General features: G+C 44.5%; 1 protein-coding gene across 1 annotated transcript in view; it reads left to right on the top strand.

The window, feature by feature from the left end:
* The first annotated feature begins 3,813 nt into the window (after window positions 1–3,813).
* The window catches only part of LOC149454032 (lysine-specific demethylase 4B-like), a 247,291-nt gene continuing 234,267 nt past the window's right edge, over window positions 3,814–16,837 (top strand). Inside the window, exon 1 of the mRNA XM_089687863.1 lies at window positions 3,814–3,949. The gene's annotated coding sequence lies outside the window, so the exon portion shown is untranslated. The remainder of the gene's footprint in view (window positions 3,950–16,837) is intronic.

The raw sequence follows: 16,837 nt of genomic DNA, 5'->3' as shown, positions 1-16,837 counted from the left end.
AGTTCACGTATAACTCTATAGCTGCTTTCACACTGATCCATTTTTCTTCTGCTTTTAGCGTTAAACGGTTCTGCGCCACCCTATAGCAGAAATATTGCTACAGGGCGACACGGGTGCACAAAATCGTGTGTGTATATATATACGTGATTTTGTAGTTCTGGGTAGGGGGCGCATGCAACCTACCTGCGCCGCCATTCGCAGCCTCGGCTGTCAATCACCGGGCCCCGGTGATCGCCGAATATCTCTGATGGGGGAGAGACCTGTATGTAAACAATACAGATCTCTCCCCTGTCAGCTCCTGCACACTGCTTTGTATGGCTCAGCATACAGTGAAATAGCACACAGTTAACCCTTTGATTGCTCCAGATGTGGGGATGTCAGTGACACCAAGTCAATTTCCCCCAATGTCAGAATGCCCGCCGCAGTCCCGCTATAAGTCGCTGATCGCCGCCATTACTAGTAAAAAAAACAAATTCCAGTATCTATACCGCCATTTGTAAACGCTATAACTTTCATGTAAACCAATTAATTTACACGTATTGGATTTTTTTCTTAGCAAAGACGCAGAATACATTTTGCCCTAAATTTATGACAAAATTAGTTTTTTTTAAGTTTTTTACTGGACATGTTTAAGAGCAAAAAGTCAAATATATATATATTTTTTATATTGTTGGTCTTTTTTTGTTTATAGCACAAAAAAAAAAAATGCACAGGCGATCAAATACCACTAAAAAAAAGCTCTATTTGTGGGGGAAAAAGGACGTAAATTAAATTTTGGGTGCAGCATTGCATGACCACGCAATTGTCAGTTAAAATAATGCAGTGCCGTATCGCAAAAAATGGCTTGGTCAGGAAGGGGGGTAAATCCTCTGGAGGGAAAGTGGTTAATATAAGCAGAAGAAAAACACATGAACATGTATTCCTATGGAACTGTTCACACTGATCCGTTGTGGGTCAGGTGCATTTTTAAAAATTACTGTTTGCTGCATTTTTGGTGCGATGAAAAAAACTTCACCAAAAACGCACCTCCCCATTGAAATCTATGGAAACACGGAAAAAGGCATCAGAAAATGCATCACTGTGCGTTTTTGGTGCGGTCTTTGAGTCACCTGTCATGTTAAAAACGCACCGCCAACATGGTAAAAACACAGCAAAAACGTGGCAAAAATGCATATCATTGTGACAGTAGCATAAAGCTACTTTTGTAAAGGCTTTTAAAGCGGAGTTCCACCCGAAAGGGGAAGTTCCGCTTTAAAGATTGGTCCCCGCTCCCCATTAAGGATTGGCCCCTTTGGGGAGCGGGGGGGAACGAGTACCTCAATTTGACAGGTACCCGCTCCCACTTCTGCTGCAATCGCCTAGGCGATCGGAAATGGAAGTTGTCCTCCTACCCCGTGACAGGTCCCAGAAGACTACGGGGCCATTCAGGAAGCGCAGTGAGCACCCGGCTGTGAAGCTGCAAGCTATCACAGCCGGGTGCCCACGCTGAAGATGCCGGCACCTGGAATACAAGATGGCTGGTGAAACGGGCTGTGGAGGGGGCAACGCGGGATCGTGGGACAGGTGAGTGGCTGTTTTTTTTTAAAAGTCAGCAGCTACAGTTTTTGTAGTTGCTGACTTTTATTTTTTTACAGAGTGAGTGGAACTCTGCTTTAACCATTTCAATACCGGGCAATTTTACACCTTCCTGCCCAGGCCATTTTTCACGTTTCAGCGCTCTCACACTTTGAATGTCAATTTTTGAATGACAATTGCGCGGTCATACAACATTGTACCCAAACTAAAATTTTATCATTTTCTTCACACAACTAGAGCTTTCTTTTGGTGGTATTTAATCACCACTGGGGTTTTTATTTTTTGCTAAATTAACAAAAAAAGACCAAAAATTTTGAAAAAAAACACACGTTTTTCTTTGTTTCTGTTATAAAAGTTTACAAATAAATAATTGTTCTTCATAAATTTAGGCCAAGATGTATTCTGCTACATGTGTTTGGTGAAAATAACCCAAATTAGCATGTATTATTTAGTTTGTAGGAAAGTTATAGAGTTCACAAACTATGGTATAGATCTGAAAATTGATCAATCCTGAAGTACTGACAGCCAATCTAATTTCTTGAGGTCCAAGAATATCAGAATAGTACAGATATCCCCCAAATGACCCCTTTTTGCAGAGTAGACAGTCCGACGTACTTCATAAGAGGAATGGCGAGTTTTTTGAAGTTGTATTTTTTTTGTCATAATTTTTCGGAAAATGAAAAAATTAAAAAAATTATTTTCACTATTTTTTTTTTACATACTGTCACCAGTGCAGTACAGCGTCATCATATAACTGGCATGGCGGTGAACAGGGACACTGACTGGTGACAGTATGAAAAAAAAAATATATATATATATTTTTTTTATTATTTTTAATTTTTTATTACTTTTTTTTTTTTTTTTTTCATATTTTACTATGACCAAAGTAGTACAATGGTACCATAGTAACATTGTACTACTTTGGGGAAGTGATCAGTATTTTTTTTTTTTTTTACACAATTTGCTTATAGCAAAGAATTACTTTGCTATAAGCAAGCATTTACCTGAATGAAATCGATTCATTCCGTTTTTTTTTTTTTTCTTAGCTGTGATTTGGCCACAGCTAATCACATGACATGGGCATGTGACCTGCTGTGACCATTCACAGCTAGGCACTAGTATACAATGGATGGCATGAATGAAGCCATCCATTGTATACAACTGTCATGTGACCTGCTGTGATTGGTCACAGCAGGTCACATGGTACCGGCAACGGGGGCCGGTACTCAGATCTGTCGTCGGCCGTGTCCGAGGTACACGGCCGGTGACAGATTGCGCCGCTGCGCGGCTCTGCAACCGCGCGAACTGCGTATGTGCGGGAGCACGCCAAATGGCGTACACCTCGGAAAGCTGAAGCATTTTTGCGGCCGCCAAATGCCTATAGGCCGGGCGGCTAATGGTTAAAGAGTTGCCTATGGAGATTTTTTGGTACCATAGTTTGTCACCATTTCATGAGCGTGTCAAATTTTAAATCTTGCCATATTTTGGTGTCTATGTACTCATCTTGTAAAATCATCTTTTATATTTTACAAAAAAAACTGGATATAATATTGTGTTTGTGTACTAAAATGCATTTGATAAATGGATGTGCAAATATTGTGTGACATAAAAAAATTGCAACAGCCAATGCTTTATTCTCCAGGGCTTCCCAGAGACTTTCAGTGTTTTGAGGGTTCTGAGTACTTTTCTAGTAAGAGAAAAAAAATGCACATTTCACCATGTATGTGAAAAATTAAAAAATTGCCCCAGGCAGCAAGGGGTTAGAAAAATGAAACAGGGCAAAGCCCAATGTTTTACAAATAATTCAAGTGTCAGAATCAATACTTAGAGGCAAATTCTTGCCCAGCCTACGTGCGCTGCTGACAGTGACAGATGTAAGAAAACACAAAGGATACATTTTCTTGCTGTGGCCATTTTGTTAATATTGTATTGTATGCTTTACCGACAGCTTTTGCCACGACACACAACAGCATGGTTTAGGGTATGTTAGCAGACGTTGGGCACGAATCCCTATGAAGAGCTTTGCACTAGTAGAAAAAGGACAGGCTTGGGCCGTGATAAAAGGCACTGCTTTCGCACGCATCGATTAAAGGCAAGCACAGTGCTGTACATTTATGTTCTTGTTAAGCTCCGCAGCCGTCATCACGTTACGGTAACAAGAGGAGGCTGTTATTTGCTGACATCTTTTGTTGGCAGCCAGTAAAACCTCGTTCTCCATTCTCCAATGACCCTGATCCGGAGCTTAGCCAATGTGCTTGTCGGGTGGGCGGTCCCGGGGAAGGCCTGTGCGGGCTTCCAGGCGTTTTGGACGGCGGAAGTAATTGAGATCTGGGAACCGGATTTGGAGGCGCAGAGAAGTACCCAGGGATAAAACGTACGTAAAAATCGAATATCTTTCTGAACATGTAGAGTGCTGTTCTCTCGATAGGTGCGCTAATCTATTAGGAATGTGGAGTGCTTTCTATTATCTAGGCAGTAGCGGCACTTTGTTTATTAATGTTATTCGGAAAGGTCATGAGAGGAAATGGACGGATGGACGGGTGGGGGGTGGCCATAAATATTGTCTGCGTTTCAGAATGGACCGATAGGTGCGTTGAGCTTGCTGACAAGTCTAAAGAAGGAAATTCATAGGCCCCTTTGTTGGATTAGGCCGTATGAAAATATTTGTGTCCAGATTTGGTGTTGCACTAAAAGATGACGTTTGCGGAAAGAAAATATGCATTGAATTGCTGGCTGTTGAATATTAAGCTCATTTCGTGGTTTTTGTATTTTAGGCTGCGTTCACGCGTCTGAGTTTTGGGAATGTGGGCAGAAATGCATGAAAAATGCAGCAAAACATTGCATTTGCAGTGCCATTATTTCAGGAAACCGCACACACGCAAAACACACTTGGCTCATTGGCAAAAAAAGGTGCATGAGCTACTTTGGCGGCCATTCTATTTATGTGACAATTGGTCGCATGTGTAAATGTGGCCAGTTCGCCCCCACAAAAATGACCTCCAGATCTGTTCTGGGTGCGTTTTCTGTATGTACATTTTTGATGCATTCCAGGATGTAGGAGCAAGCAGATGTACTTACAAGAAGAATGAACAAACTACCATGGCGCTTCATTGAGGACAAGTTGACAGCCGCTAAGACTGTCGGGACTTGTAGTCTCTCATTCACAGATATGAGTGACGTGGCTGTGTGGGCAGAGCCCTGCACGGCCACATTTTTTAAAAAATTTGACAGCTAGTTATTCCCTGAATAACGAAAGTTACGAAAGGTGTACTTGTCCTTTTAACCACTTGATATCCTGAGGATTTACCCCCCCCCCCCCCTTAACGACCAGGCCAATTTTGCTGTTTGGCGCTGCACTATTTCTACTGACAATTGTGCGGTCATGCAATGCTGTACCCAAACGAAATCTACTTCCTTTTTTCACACAAATAAAGCTTTCTTTTGGTGGTATTTGATCACCTGTGCGCTTTTTCTTTTTTAAATTTTTCGCGCTATAAACAAAAGACCAAAAATTTTGAAGAAAAACTATATTTTTTATTTTCGGCTATAAAAAATATATAGTAAACTCAGTCATAAATTTAGGCCAAAATGTATTCTGCTACATGTTTTTAGTAAAAAAAAAATCCAAATTAATTGTATATTGATTGCTTTGTGTGAATGTTATAGCGTCTACAAACTATGGTATAGATGCTGCAATTTACGCCATTTTTTTTGCTATACAGTGCTGCACTAGTTTAACTGACAATTGCGCGGTCATGCAATACGGTACATAAATGAAATTTACGTCCTTTTTTTCACACAAATGGAGCTTTCTGTTGGTGGTGTTTGATCACTTGTGCGCTTTTTATTTTTGTGCTATAAACAAAAAAATATTTTGAAAAGAGAAATGTTGAAAGAAAATATTTTCTCATTTCTGTCAAAAAATATCCAAATAACTCGTATTTCATCATAAATTCAGGCCAAAATGTATTCTGCTAAATGTTTTTGGTTAAAAAAAAATCCCAGTAAGTGTATGTTGATTGCTTTGTGTGAAAGTTATAGTGTCTACAAACTATGGTATAGAGCAGTGGTTCTCAACCTTTCTAATGCCGCGACCCCTTAATACAGTTCCTCATGTTGTGGTGACCCCCAACCATAAAATTATTTTCGTTGCTACTTCATAACTGTAATTTTGCAGTGGGAGGAATAGTGCCTCATCATTGGTATCAGTGGGAGGAATAGTGCCCCATCACTGATGTCAATGGGAGGAATAGTGCCCCATCATTGGTGTCAGTGGTAGGAATAGTGCCCCCATCATTGGTGTCAGTGGGAGGAATAGTGCCCCATCATTGGTGTCAGTGGTAGGAATAGTGCCCCATCATTGGTGTCAGTGGGAGGAATAGTGCCCCATCATTGGTGTCAGTGAGAGGAATAGTGCCCCATCGTTGGTGTCAGTGGGAGGAATAGTGCCCCATCGCTGGTGTCAGTGGGGGGAGGAATAGTGCCCCATCGTTGGTGTCAGTGGTAGGAATAGTGCCCCCATCATTGGTGTCAGTGGGAGGAATAGTGCCCCATCATTGGTGTCAGTGGTAGGAATAGTGCCCCATCATTGGTGTCAGTGGGAGGAATAGTGCCCCATCATTGGTGTCAGTGGGAGGAATAGTGCCCCATCGTTGGTGTCAGTGGGAGGAATAGTGCCCCATCGCTGGTGTCAGTGGGGGGAGGAATAGTGCCCCATCGTTGGTGTCAATGGGAGGAATAGTGCCCCATCATAGGTGTCAGTGGGGGGAATAGTGCCCCATCATTGGTGTCAGTGGGGGGAATAGTGCCCCATCATTGGTGTCAGTGGGGGGAATAGTGCCCCATCATTGGTGTCAGTGGGGGGAATAGTGCCCCATCATTGGTGTCAGTGGGGGGAATAGTGCCCCATCATTGGTGTCAGTGGGGGGAATAGTGCCCCATCATTGGTGTCAGTGGGGGGAATAGTGCCCCATCATTGGTGTCAGTGGGGGGAATAGTGCCCCATCATTGGTGTCAGTGGGGGGAATAGTGCCCCATCATTGGTGTCAGTGGGAGGAATAGTGCCCCATCACTGGTGTCAGTGGGAGGAATAGTGCCCCATCACTGGTGTCAGTGGGAGGAATAGTGCCCCATCACTGGTGTCAGTGGGAGGAATAGTGCCCCATCACTGGTGTCAGTGGGAGGAATAGTGTCCCATCACTGGTGTCAGTGGGAGGAATAGTGTCCCATCACTGGTGTCAGTGGGAGGAATAGTGTCCCATCACTGGTGTCAGTGGGAGGAATAGTGTCCCATCACTGGTGTCAGTGGGAGGAATAGTGCCCCATCACTGGTGTCAGTGGGAGGAATAGTGCCCCATCACTGGTGTCAGTGGGAGGAATAGTGCCCCATCACTGGTGTCAGTGGGAGGAATAGTGCCCCATCATTGGTGTCAGTGGGGGGAATACGGCCCCATTATTGGTGTCAGTGGGAGGAATAGTGCCCCATCATTGGTGTCAGTGGGAGGAATAGTGCCCCATCATTGGTGTCAGTGGGAGGAATAGTGCCCCATCATTGGTATCAGTGGGAGGAATAGTGCCCCCATCATTGGTGTCAGTGGGAGGAATAGTGCCCCATCGCTAGCATCAGGGGGAGCAATAGTGCCCCAACATTGTTGTCAGTGGGAGGAATAGTGCCCCATCGTTGGTATCAGAGGGAAGTATAGTGCCCCATCGTTGGTGTCAGTGGGAGGAATAGTGCCCCATCGTTGGTGTCAGTGGGAGGAATAGTGCCCCATCGTTGGTGTCAGTGGGAGGAATAGTGCCCCATCGTTGGTGTCAGTGGGAGGAATAGTGCCCCATCGTTGGTGTCAGTGGGGGGAGGAATAGTGCCCCATCGTTGGTGTCAGTGGGGGGAGGAATAGTGCCCCATCGTTGGTGTCAGTGGGGGGAGGAATAGTGCCCCATCGTTGGTGTCAATGGGAGGAATAGTGCCCCATCATAGGTGTCAGTGGGAGGAATAGTGCCCCATCATTGGTGTCAGTGGGAGGAATAGTGCCCCATCATTGGTATCAGTGGGAGGAATAGTGCCCCCATCATTGGTGTCAGTGGGAGGAATAGTGCCCCATCGCTAGCATCAGGGGGAGCAATAGTGCCCCAACATTGTTGTCAGTGGGAGGAATAGTGCCCCATCGTTGGTATCAGAGGGAAGTATAGTGCCCCATCGTTGGTGTCAGTGGGAGGAATAGTGCCCCATCGTTGGTGTCAGTGGGAGGAATAGTGCCCCATCGTTGGTGTCAGTGGGAGGAATAGTGCCCCATCGTTGGTGTCAGTGGGAGGAATAGTGCCCCATCGTTGGTGTCAGTGGGGGGAGGAATAGTGCCCCATCGTTGGTGTCAGTGGGGGGAGGAATAGTGCCCCATCGTTGGTGTCAGTGGGGGGAGGAATAGTGCCCCATCGTTGGTGTCAATGGGAGGAATAGTGCCCCATCATAGGTGTCAGTGGGGGGAATAGTGCCCCATCATTGGTGTCAGTGGGGGGAATAGTGCCCCATCATTGGTGTCAGTGGGGGGAATAGTGCCCCATCATTGGTGTCAGTGGGGGGAATAGTGCCCCATCATTGGTGTCAGTGGGGGGAATAGTGCCCCATCATTGGTGTCAGTGGGGGGAATAGTGCCCCATCATTGGTGTCAGTGGGGGGAATAGTGCCCCATCACTGGTGTCAGTGGGAGGAATAGTGCCCCATCACTGGTGTCAGTGGGAGGAATAGTGTCCCATCACTGGTGTCAGTGGGAGGAATAGTGCCCCATCACTGGTGTCAGTGGGAGGAATAGTGCCCCATCACTGGTGTCAGTGGGAGGAATAGTGCCTCATCACTGGTGTCAGTGGGAGGAATAGTGCCCCATCACTGGTGTCAGTGGGAGGAATAGTGCCCCATCACTGGTGTCAGTGGGAGGAATAGTGCCCCATCACTGGTGTCAGTGGGAGGAATAGTGCCCCATCACTGGTGTCAGTGGGAGGAATAGTGCCCCATCACTGGTGTCAGTGGGAGGAATAGTGCCCCATCACTGGTGTCAGTGGGAGGAATAGTGCCCCATCACTGGTGTCAGTGGGAGGAATAGTGCCCCATCATTGGTGTCAGTGGGGGGAATACGGCCCCATTATTGGTGTCAGTGGGAGGAATAGTGCCCCATCATTGGTGTCAGTGGGAGGAATAGTGCCCCATCATTGGTATCAGTGGGAGGAATAGTGCCCCCATCATTGGTGTCAGTGGGAGGAATAGTGCCCCATCGCTAGCATCAGGGGGAGCAATAGTGCCCCAACATTGGTGTCAGTGGGAGGAATAGTGCCCCATCGTTGGTATCAGAGGGAAGTATAGTGCCCCATCGTTGGTGTCAGTGGGAGGAATAGTGCCCCATCGTTGGTGTCAGTGGGAGGAATAGTGCCCCATCGTTGGTGTCAGTGGGAGGAATAGTGCCCCATCGTTGGTGTCAGTGGGGGGAGGAATAGTGCCCCATCATAGGTGTCAGTGGGAGGAATAGTGCCCCATCATTGGTGTCAGTGGGGGGAATAGTGCCCCATCATTGGTGTCAGTGGGGGGAATAGTGCCCCATCATTGGTGTCAGTGGGGGGAATAGTGCCCCATCATTGGTGTCAGTGGGGGGAATAGTGCCCCATCATTGGTGTCAGTGGGGGGAATAGTGCCCCATCACTGGTGTCAGTGGGGGGAATAGTGCCCCATCACTGGTGTCAGTGGGAGGAATAGTGTCCCATCACTGGTGTCAGTGGGAGGAAAAGTGCCCCATCATTGGTGTCAGTGGGAGGAATAGTGCCCCATCACTGGTGTCAGTGGGAGGAATAGTGCCCCATCATTGGTGTCAGTGGGGGGAATACGGCCCCATTATTGGTGTCAGTGGGAGGAAAAGTGCCCCATTATTGGTGTCAGTGGGAGGAATAGTGCCCCATCGTTGGTGTCAGTGGGAGGAATAGTGCCCCATCGTTGGTGTCAGTGGGAGGAATAGTGCCCCATCGTTGGTGTCAGTGGGAGGAATAGTGCCCCATCGTTGGTGTCAGTGGGAGGAATAGTGCCCCATCGTTGGTGTCAGTGGGAGGAATAGTGCCCCATCGTTGGTGTCAGTGGGGGGAGGAATAGTGCCCCATCGTTGGTAATAGTGACACCAATGATTGGGCACTATTCCTCCCACTGACACCAATGATACTTACCTTGCTGACCCCTGCTCCAGCCTGGGCTCGCTCCCTCCCTCTCCCATGGTACAAACACTTACCAGTCAGATGGCTTCCTTCTCCGGCCGCTTTCCTCCTCTTCACTCGCTCGTGCTTCGCGGTGCCGCTCGGCTCCTCCTTTCCAAGCTCCACCTCCTCGCCGGTGATTGGCCGCCTGTGTGCCTCTCTTGAGCTACAGTTCCGGCGGCCAATCACCGACGAGGAAGGATTGATCCCGGGGGTGTGTCCAGATGACAGAGACGGCATGTCATCCCGCCCACACCTGCAGACGGATCAAAGAGCGGTGTCTCGGTTCCTAAGGCCATCGGAAATATGTGTTTTCCGATGGTCTTAGGCGACCCCTGGGAAAGTGTCGTTCGACCCCCAAAGGGGTCGCGACCCCCAGGTTGAGAACCGCTGGTATAGAGAATGGAATTTACACAGCTTTTTCTTTCTGACTGCCTGCCTATCACATTTCTTGAAGTGCTAAAATACCAGGATAGTACAAACACCCCCAAATGACCCCTTTTCGGAAAGTAGACACCCTAAGCTATCTGCTGGGAGGCATGTTAAGTCCATATGGGGAAAAAAAAAAATCTTACAAGTTTTTGGAAAATGACATATATATATATATATATATATATATATATATATACAGTCATGGCCGAAATTGTTGGCACCCTTGATATTTCTCCAGGAAATCATGTATTTCTCACGAAACGTATTGCATTAACACATGTTTTGCTATACACATGTTTATTCCCTTTGTGTGTATTGGGACAAAACAAAAAAAGGGAGGAAAGAAAGCAAATTCGACATAATGTCACACAAACCTCCAAAAATGGGCTGGACAAAAGTATTGGCACCCTTTCACAACTGCGGATAAATAAGAATGTTACAAGCATGTGATGCTCCTGTAAACTCACCTGGGGCAAGTAACAGGTGTGGGCAATATAGAAATCACACCTGAAAGCAGATAAAAAGGAGAGACGTTCACTTAACCTTTGCATTGTGTGTCTGTCTGTGCCACACTAAGCATGGACAACAGAAAGAGGAGACGAGAACTGTCTGAGGACCTGAGAACCAAAATTGTGGCAAAATATCAACAATCTCAAGGTTACAAGTCCATCTCCAGAGAACTAGATTTGCCTTTGTCCACAGTGCGCAACATTATCAAGAAGTTTGCAACCCATGGCACTGTAGCTAATCTCCCTGGTCGTGGACGGATGAGGAAAATTGATGAAAGATTGCAACGCAGAATAGTCCGGATGGTGGATAAGCAGCCCCAAACATGTTCCAAAGACATTCAAGCTGTCCTGCAGGCTCAGGGAGCATCAGTGTCAGCGCGAACTATCCGTCGACATTTAAATGAAATGAAACGCTATGGCAGGAGACCCAGGAGGACCCCACTGCTGACACAGAGACATAAAAAAGCAAGACTACAGTTTGCCAAAATGTACTTGAGTAAGCCAAAAGCCTTCTGGGAAAACGTCTTGTGGACAGATGAGACCAAGATAGAGCTTTTCGGTAAAGCACATCATTCTACTGTTTACCGAAAACGGAATGAGGCCTACAAAGAACAAAACACAGTACCTACGGTAAAATATGGTGGAGGTTCAATGATGTTTTGGGGTTGTTTTGCTGCCTCTGGCACTGGGTGCCTTGACTGTGTGCAAGGCATCATGAAATCTGAGGATTACCAAAGGATTTTGGGTCGCACTGTAGGGCCCAGTGTCAGAAAGCTGGGTTTGCGTCCAAGATCCTGGGTCTTCCAGCAGGACAATGACCCCAAACATACGTCAAAAAGCACTCAGAAATGGATGGCAAAGAAGCGCTGGAGAGTTCTGAAGTGGCCAGCAATGAGCCCAGATCTAAATCCCATTGAACACCTGTGGAGAGATCTTAAAATTGCTGTTGGGAAAAGGTGTCCTTCCAATAAGAGAGACCTGGAGCTGTTTGCAAAGGAAGAGTGGTCCAAAATTCCGGGTGAGAGGTGTCAGAAGCTTATTGATGGTTATAGGAAGCGACTGATTTCAGTTATGTTTTCCAAAGGGTGTGCAACCAAATATTAAGTTAAGGGTGCCAATACTTTTGTCCAGCCCATTTTTGGGGTTTTGTGTGACATTATGTCATATTTGCTTTTCTGCCTCTGTTTTATATTTGTTCCAATACATACAAAGGGAATAAACATGTGTATAGCAAAACATGTGTTAATGCAATACCTTTTTTGTGTGAAATACTTGATTTTCAGGAAAAATATCAAGGGTGCCAACAATTTCGGCCATGACTGTATATATATATATATATATATAGTGATCTATTTCTCACACACAGGTGTACTAACGGGCAATCTGACGCTAGCGCTATCTGAAGTCGTCAGTGACACTAATACAGTGATCAGCAAAAAATCTGTACACTGTACTAATGATACTGGTGACAGGGCAGTGAAGGGGTTAACTGGGGTGGGGGGGGGGGGGCGAACAAGGGTTAAATGTTTTCTAGAGTGTTCTAACTGTAATTGTGTAGTAATTGTAATCACAATTCTGTTGATTCTTCTCTCTCTGGGACCTATGTGCCCAGAGAGAGGAGATTTCATCACTTCCTCTACCTGTGTAACTGTCATCACAGAACAGGATAGGACAGGGATCGATTTTCCGACTTAGGCCAGAGATCACTGGCCTAAATTGGATGATTGATCTCTCGGGGATCAAATCACATCAGTGGGGGCGCGTGCGAAAACTGCGGGAGTGCGCAAATCACGTGTATATATACGTGATTTTGCGCACCTCTGCCGCCGTATAGCAGTACATCTGCTATACGGTGGTGGGTTAGCAATTACATGTGGTGTTTGGGTCCTTTTTTATATTGTGCATTATTTATGTTCATGTTGCCGCTTTTTAATATGGTGTATTTTTTTAACACGCATTTTGACGTGGTTTTTTTTTTTAATGTTTATTTAGGTGCTTTAACGCACGTTTTGGCACAGGTTATTTTAACATGCATTTTGGTGTGGTTTGTAACGCACATTTTGGTACTTTTCTTAGTGCGTATTTTGGTACTTTTTAAAGTGCCAAAATATGCATAAAAACCAAATCAAAATTCAAATTGCACATCTGCTAGCCACCTTTGGGTGCCATTAACAAATAATGGCACTGCAAACATGGCATGCATTTGCATGTGTTTCCAGAGCACACACAAAAACAGAGGTAAAAGATGAGCCAAACTACATGTTAAAAAAGCACCAAAATGCACATAAAACTTTCAACTCACATTTTTTTTTAAAATCTGTGTTTGAAAAAAGCAGCAAGAATGTTTGTTAAAAACATCACCAAAATGTGCCAAACTGAACCTTTTTGGGGCATGGAGTGTTGTTTTTTTTTTCAAGACGCATTTTGGTGCGTTGATGGTGTATTTGTAAAATTGCAAAATGCATGTCTGCTAACAGCATTTGGGGTTCCATTAACCTCCCTAGCGGTGTGATTATGTCAATATTTCTGTGCTCAAACCGGTAAATTTTTTTGCATGGAAATATGTCTTTTTTTTTTATTTTTTTATTTTTTTTTTTATTGTAGGCCTGTAATTTTTAGGAATAACTCACTGAAATCTGTCCGAACAAGAGTCTAGTAAATATCCCGGGTTGATAACATCTGAAACACAAAATCATAAATTAATATATAATAATCATAAAAAATAATACATTTAATTAAATAATATAATCAAACCAAAAACACTGAAATGTGAAATATAGCGCCAAGTTCGCACATCACTTATCTTAGTCGCAAAATCGTTTTCAGTGTCTGACGAATTTCCCCACAAATCATTCTTATTCCTTCATATTTCATATAAATTCATATTTATCACACATCATACTCATTGATCAACACTTTTCATCCATCAAACTAAAAATGGAATACTCAAACACACAGGTCATCTTCCTTGACACCACAGTATACATCAGGGATGATACGCTTCACACCTCAATATACAGGAAACCCACTGACAGATGCAACTACCTCCACAGTTCCAGCTTCCACCCCCAACACACAAAACGTGCCATCATACACAATCAGGCCATTAGATACCACCGAATATGTTCTGACCCAAGAGACAGAGATAAACATCTCGGGACACTAGCAGACTCCTTCCATAAGAAAGGTTACAAGGACAAAACTATCAACACCAGCATAAACACAGCCTTGAGAACCCGAAGAGAAAATCTACTTTAGTACAAAGAGAAAAAAAACAAACTGTGTACCTCTAGTAACCACATACAACCCAGCACTAGATGGAATAAGAAAAATAATCAAAGATTTACAACCCATCATAACAGAGGATGGAACTCTGAAATAAATATTCCAGCAACCACCAATACTGGCCTTCAGACAACCCCCCAACCTCAGAAATAAACTAAGCAGTAGGAAACTTCCTTCTGATCAAGATGTCACAAATAATGGAGGCAAACCCTGCAATAAAAAAACGCTGCAAACTTGGCAACCAAATCAATCCATCAAAAAAGTGTCAGACACTCAAAAGGGATCTTCAATATCTCCAGATCATACAGCTGCACCTCCAGTAATGTTGTGTACCTTAGCCAGTGCAGAAAGCGTAGCATAGGATCTTATGTTGGCGAAACAGGACATAAGTTGCAAACAAGGATGAATTTACACAGACATACCATCAAGGAACATAAAGAAGATTTTTGCACACTTGTGGGACACTCACTCATTTCACACAACCAGACCACACAATGGGAGACCTCAATATTTTAGTTCTTAAAGGAAATTTCAAATCCCTTCAGGAAAGAAAAACTTTTGAACTAAGAATGAAAATTCTATTTGACACAAGAGATAACCGGTTCTGATTTACTATCGCTGTTCTCTAGCTAGCCTAAAACTGCTAATGACATAAAGGGACGCTTTTTGGACGCCATGGACGATTCTCAGTTTCAAGGCAGAAAGAACGGTAAAAATGCGGGCAGGGCACAGGACAAAATGTATGTGAAATGCTTTGAAACAGTAATGTTTTACTATGTGATTTTAGTGTATTTCGTGAATGTCCCTTTTTAAAATTTTTACACTTCCCGCCTGTTCTGGCCCCCGTATGTCTCGACGCTCACAAGGACCGGAACCCAGAAGACAGTAGCCGGCATCGGCCGGAGGAAATGGCCGGGGACGCTGCAGGGGGAACATCGCAGGAGCGAAGAACAAGGTAAGTGAAACGGGGATCACAGAGCAACGCTGCAGGGTAATCCCGAGTGTAGCTCGGGGTTACCGATTTTGGCACTGATAATTAACCCCGAGCTACACTTGGGAATACCGCCAGGGAGGTTAATGAATGGCACCCAAAAGTGCACTGCGTATTTTTAGTACAATTTGGAATTGTGGCAAGAATTGTGCAAGTCTGCCAACAATTCTGTATTGCTCAGGTGTGAATGCATTCTAAGCGACAATACACTAAAACTACGCGTTCGTGTGTGTGTGTGTGTGTGTGTGTGTGTATATATATATATATATATATATATATATATATATATATATATATATATATATATATACACAGTCAGGTCAATAAATATTGGGACATGGACACAATTCTAACATTTTTGGCTCTATACACCACCACAATGGATTTGAAATGAAACAAACAAGATGTGCTTTAACTGCAGACTGTCAGCTTTAATTTGAGGGTATTTACATCCAAATCAGGTGAACGGTGTAGGAAGTACAACAGTTTGCATATGTGCCTCCCACTTGTTAAGGGACCAAAAATAATGGGACAGAATAATAATCATAAATCAAACTTTCACTTTTTAATACTTGGTTGCAAATCCTTTGCAGTCAATTACAGCCTGAAGTCTGGAACGCATAGACATCACCAGACGCTGGGTTTCATCCCTGGTGATGCTCTGCCAGGCCTCTACTGCAACTGTCTTCAGTTCCTGCTTGTTCTTGGGGCATTTTCCCTTCAGTTTGTCTTCAGCAAGTGAAATGCATGCTCAATCAGATTCAGGTCAGGTAATTGACTTGGCCATTGCATAACATTCCACTTCTTTCCCTTAAAAAAACTCTTTGGTTGCTTTTGCAGTATGCTTTGGGTCATTGTCCATCTGCACTGTGAAGCGGCGTCCAATGAGTTGTGAAGCATTTGGCTGAATCTGAGCAGATAATATTGCTCGAAACACTTCACAATTCATCCTGCTGCTTTTGTCAGCAGTCATACCATCAATAAATACAAGAGAAGCAGTTCCATTGGCAGCCATACATGCCCACGCCATGACACTACCACCACCATGCTTCACTGATGAGGTGGTATGCTTAGGATCATGAGCAGTTCCTTTCCTTCTCCATACTCTTCTCTTCCCATCACTCTGGTACAAGTTGATCTTGGTCTCATCTGTCCATAGGATGTTGTTCCAGAACTGTGAAGGCTTTTTTAGATGTCGTTTGGCAAACTCTAATCTGGCCTTCCTGTTTTTGAGGCTCACCAATGGTTTACATCTTGTGGTGAACCCTCTGTATTCACTCTGGTGAAGTCTTCTCTTGATTGATGACTTTGACACACATACACCTACCTCCTGGAGAGTGTTCTTGATCCGGCCAACTGTTGTGAAGGGTGTTTTCTTCACCAGGGAAAGAATTCTTCGGTCAACCACCACAGTTGTTTTCCGTGGTCTTCCAGGTCTTTTGGTGTTGCTGAGCTCACCGGTGCGTTCCTTCTGTTTAAGAATGTTCCAAACAGTTGTTTTTGCCACGCCTAATGTTTTTGCTATCTCTCTGATGGGTTTGTTTTGTTTTTTCAGCCTAATGATGGCTTGCTTCACTGATAGTGACAGCTCTTTGGATCACATCTTGAGAGTTGACAGCAACAGATTCCAAATACAAATAGCACACTTGAAATGAACTCTGGACCTTTTATCTGCTCATTGTAATTGGGATAATGAGGGAATAACACACACCTGGCCATGGAACAGCTGAGAAGCCAATTGTCCCATTACTTTTGGTCCCTTAACAAGTGGGAGGCACATATGCAAACTGTTGTAATTCCTACACCGTTCACCTGCTTT

This window comes from Staurois parvus, unplaced genomic scaffold (genome assembly GCF_062004578.1).
Source record: "Staurois parvus isolate SC_StPar_1 unplaced genomic scaffold, SC_StPar_1.0 ptg000439l, whole genome shotgun sequence".
Lineage (NCBI taxonomy): Eukaryota > Metazoa > Chordata > Amphibia > Anura > Ranidae > Staurois > Staurois parvus.
Note: the sequence above shows the minus strand (reverse complement) of the source record. Positions and strands in the feature narration are given on the sequence as shown.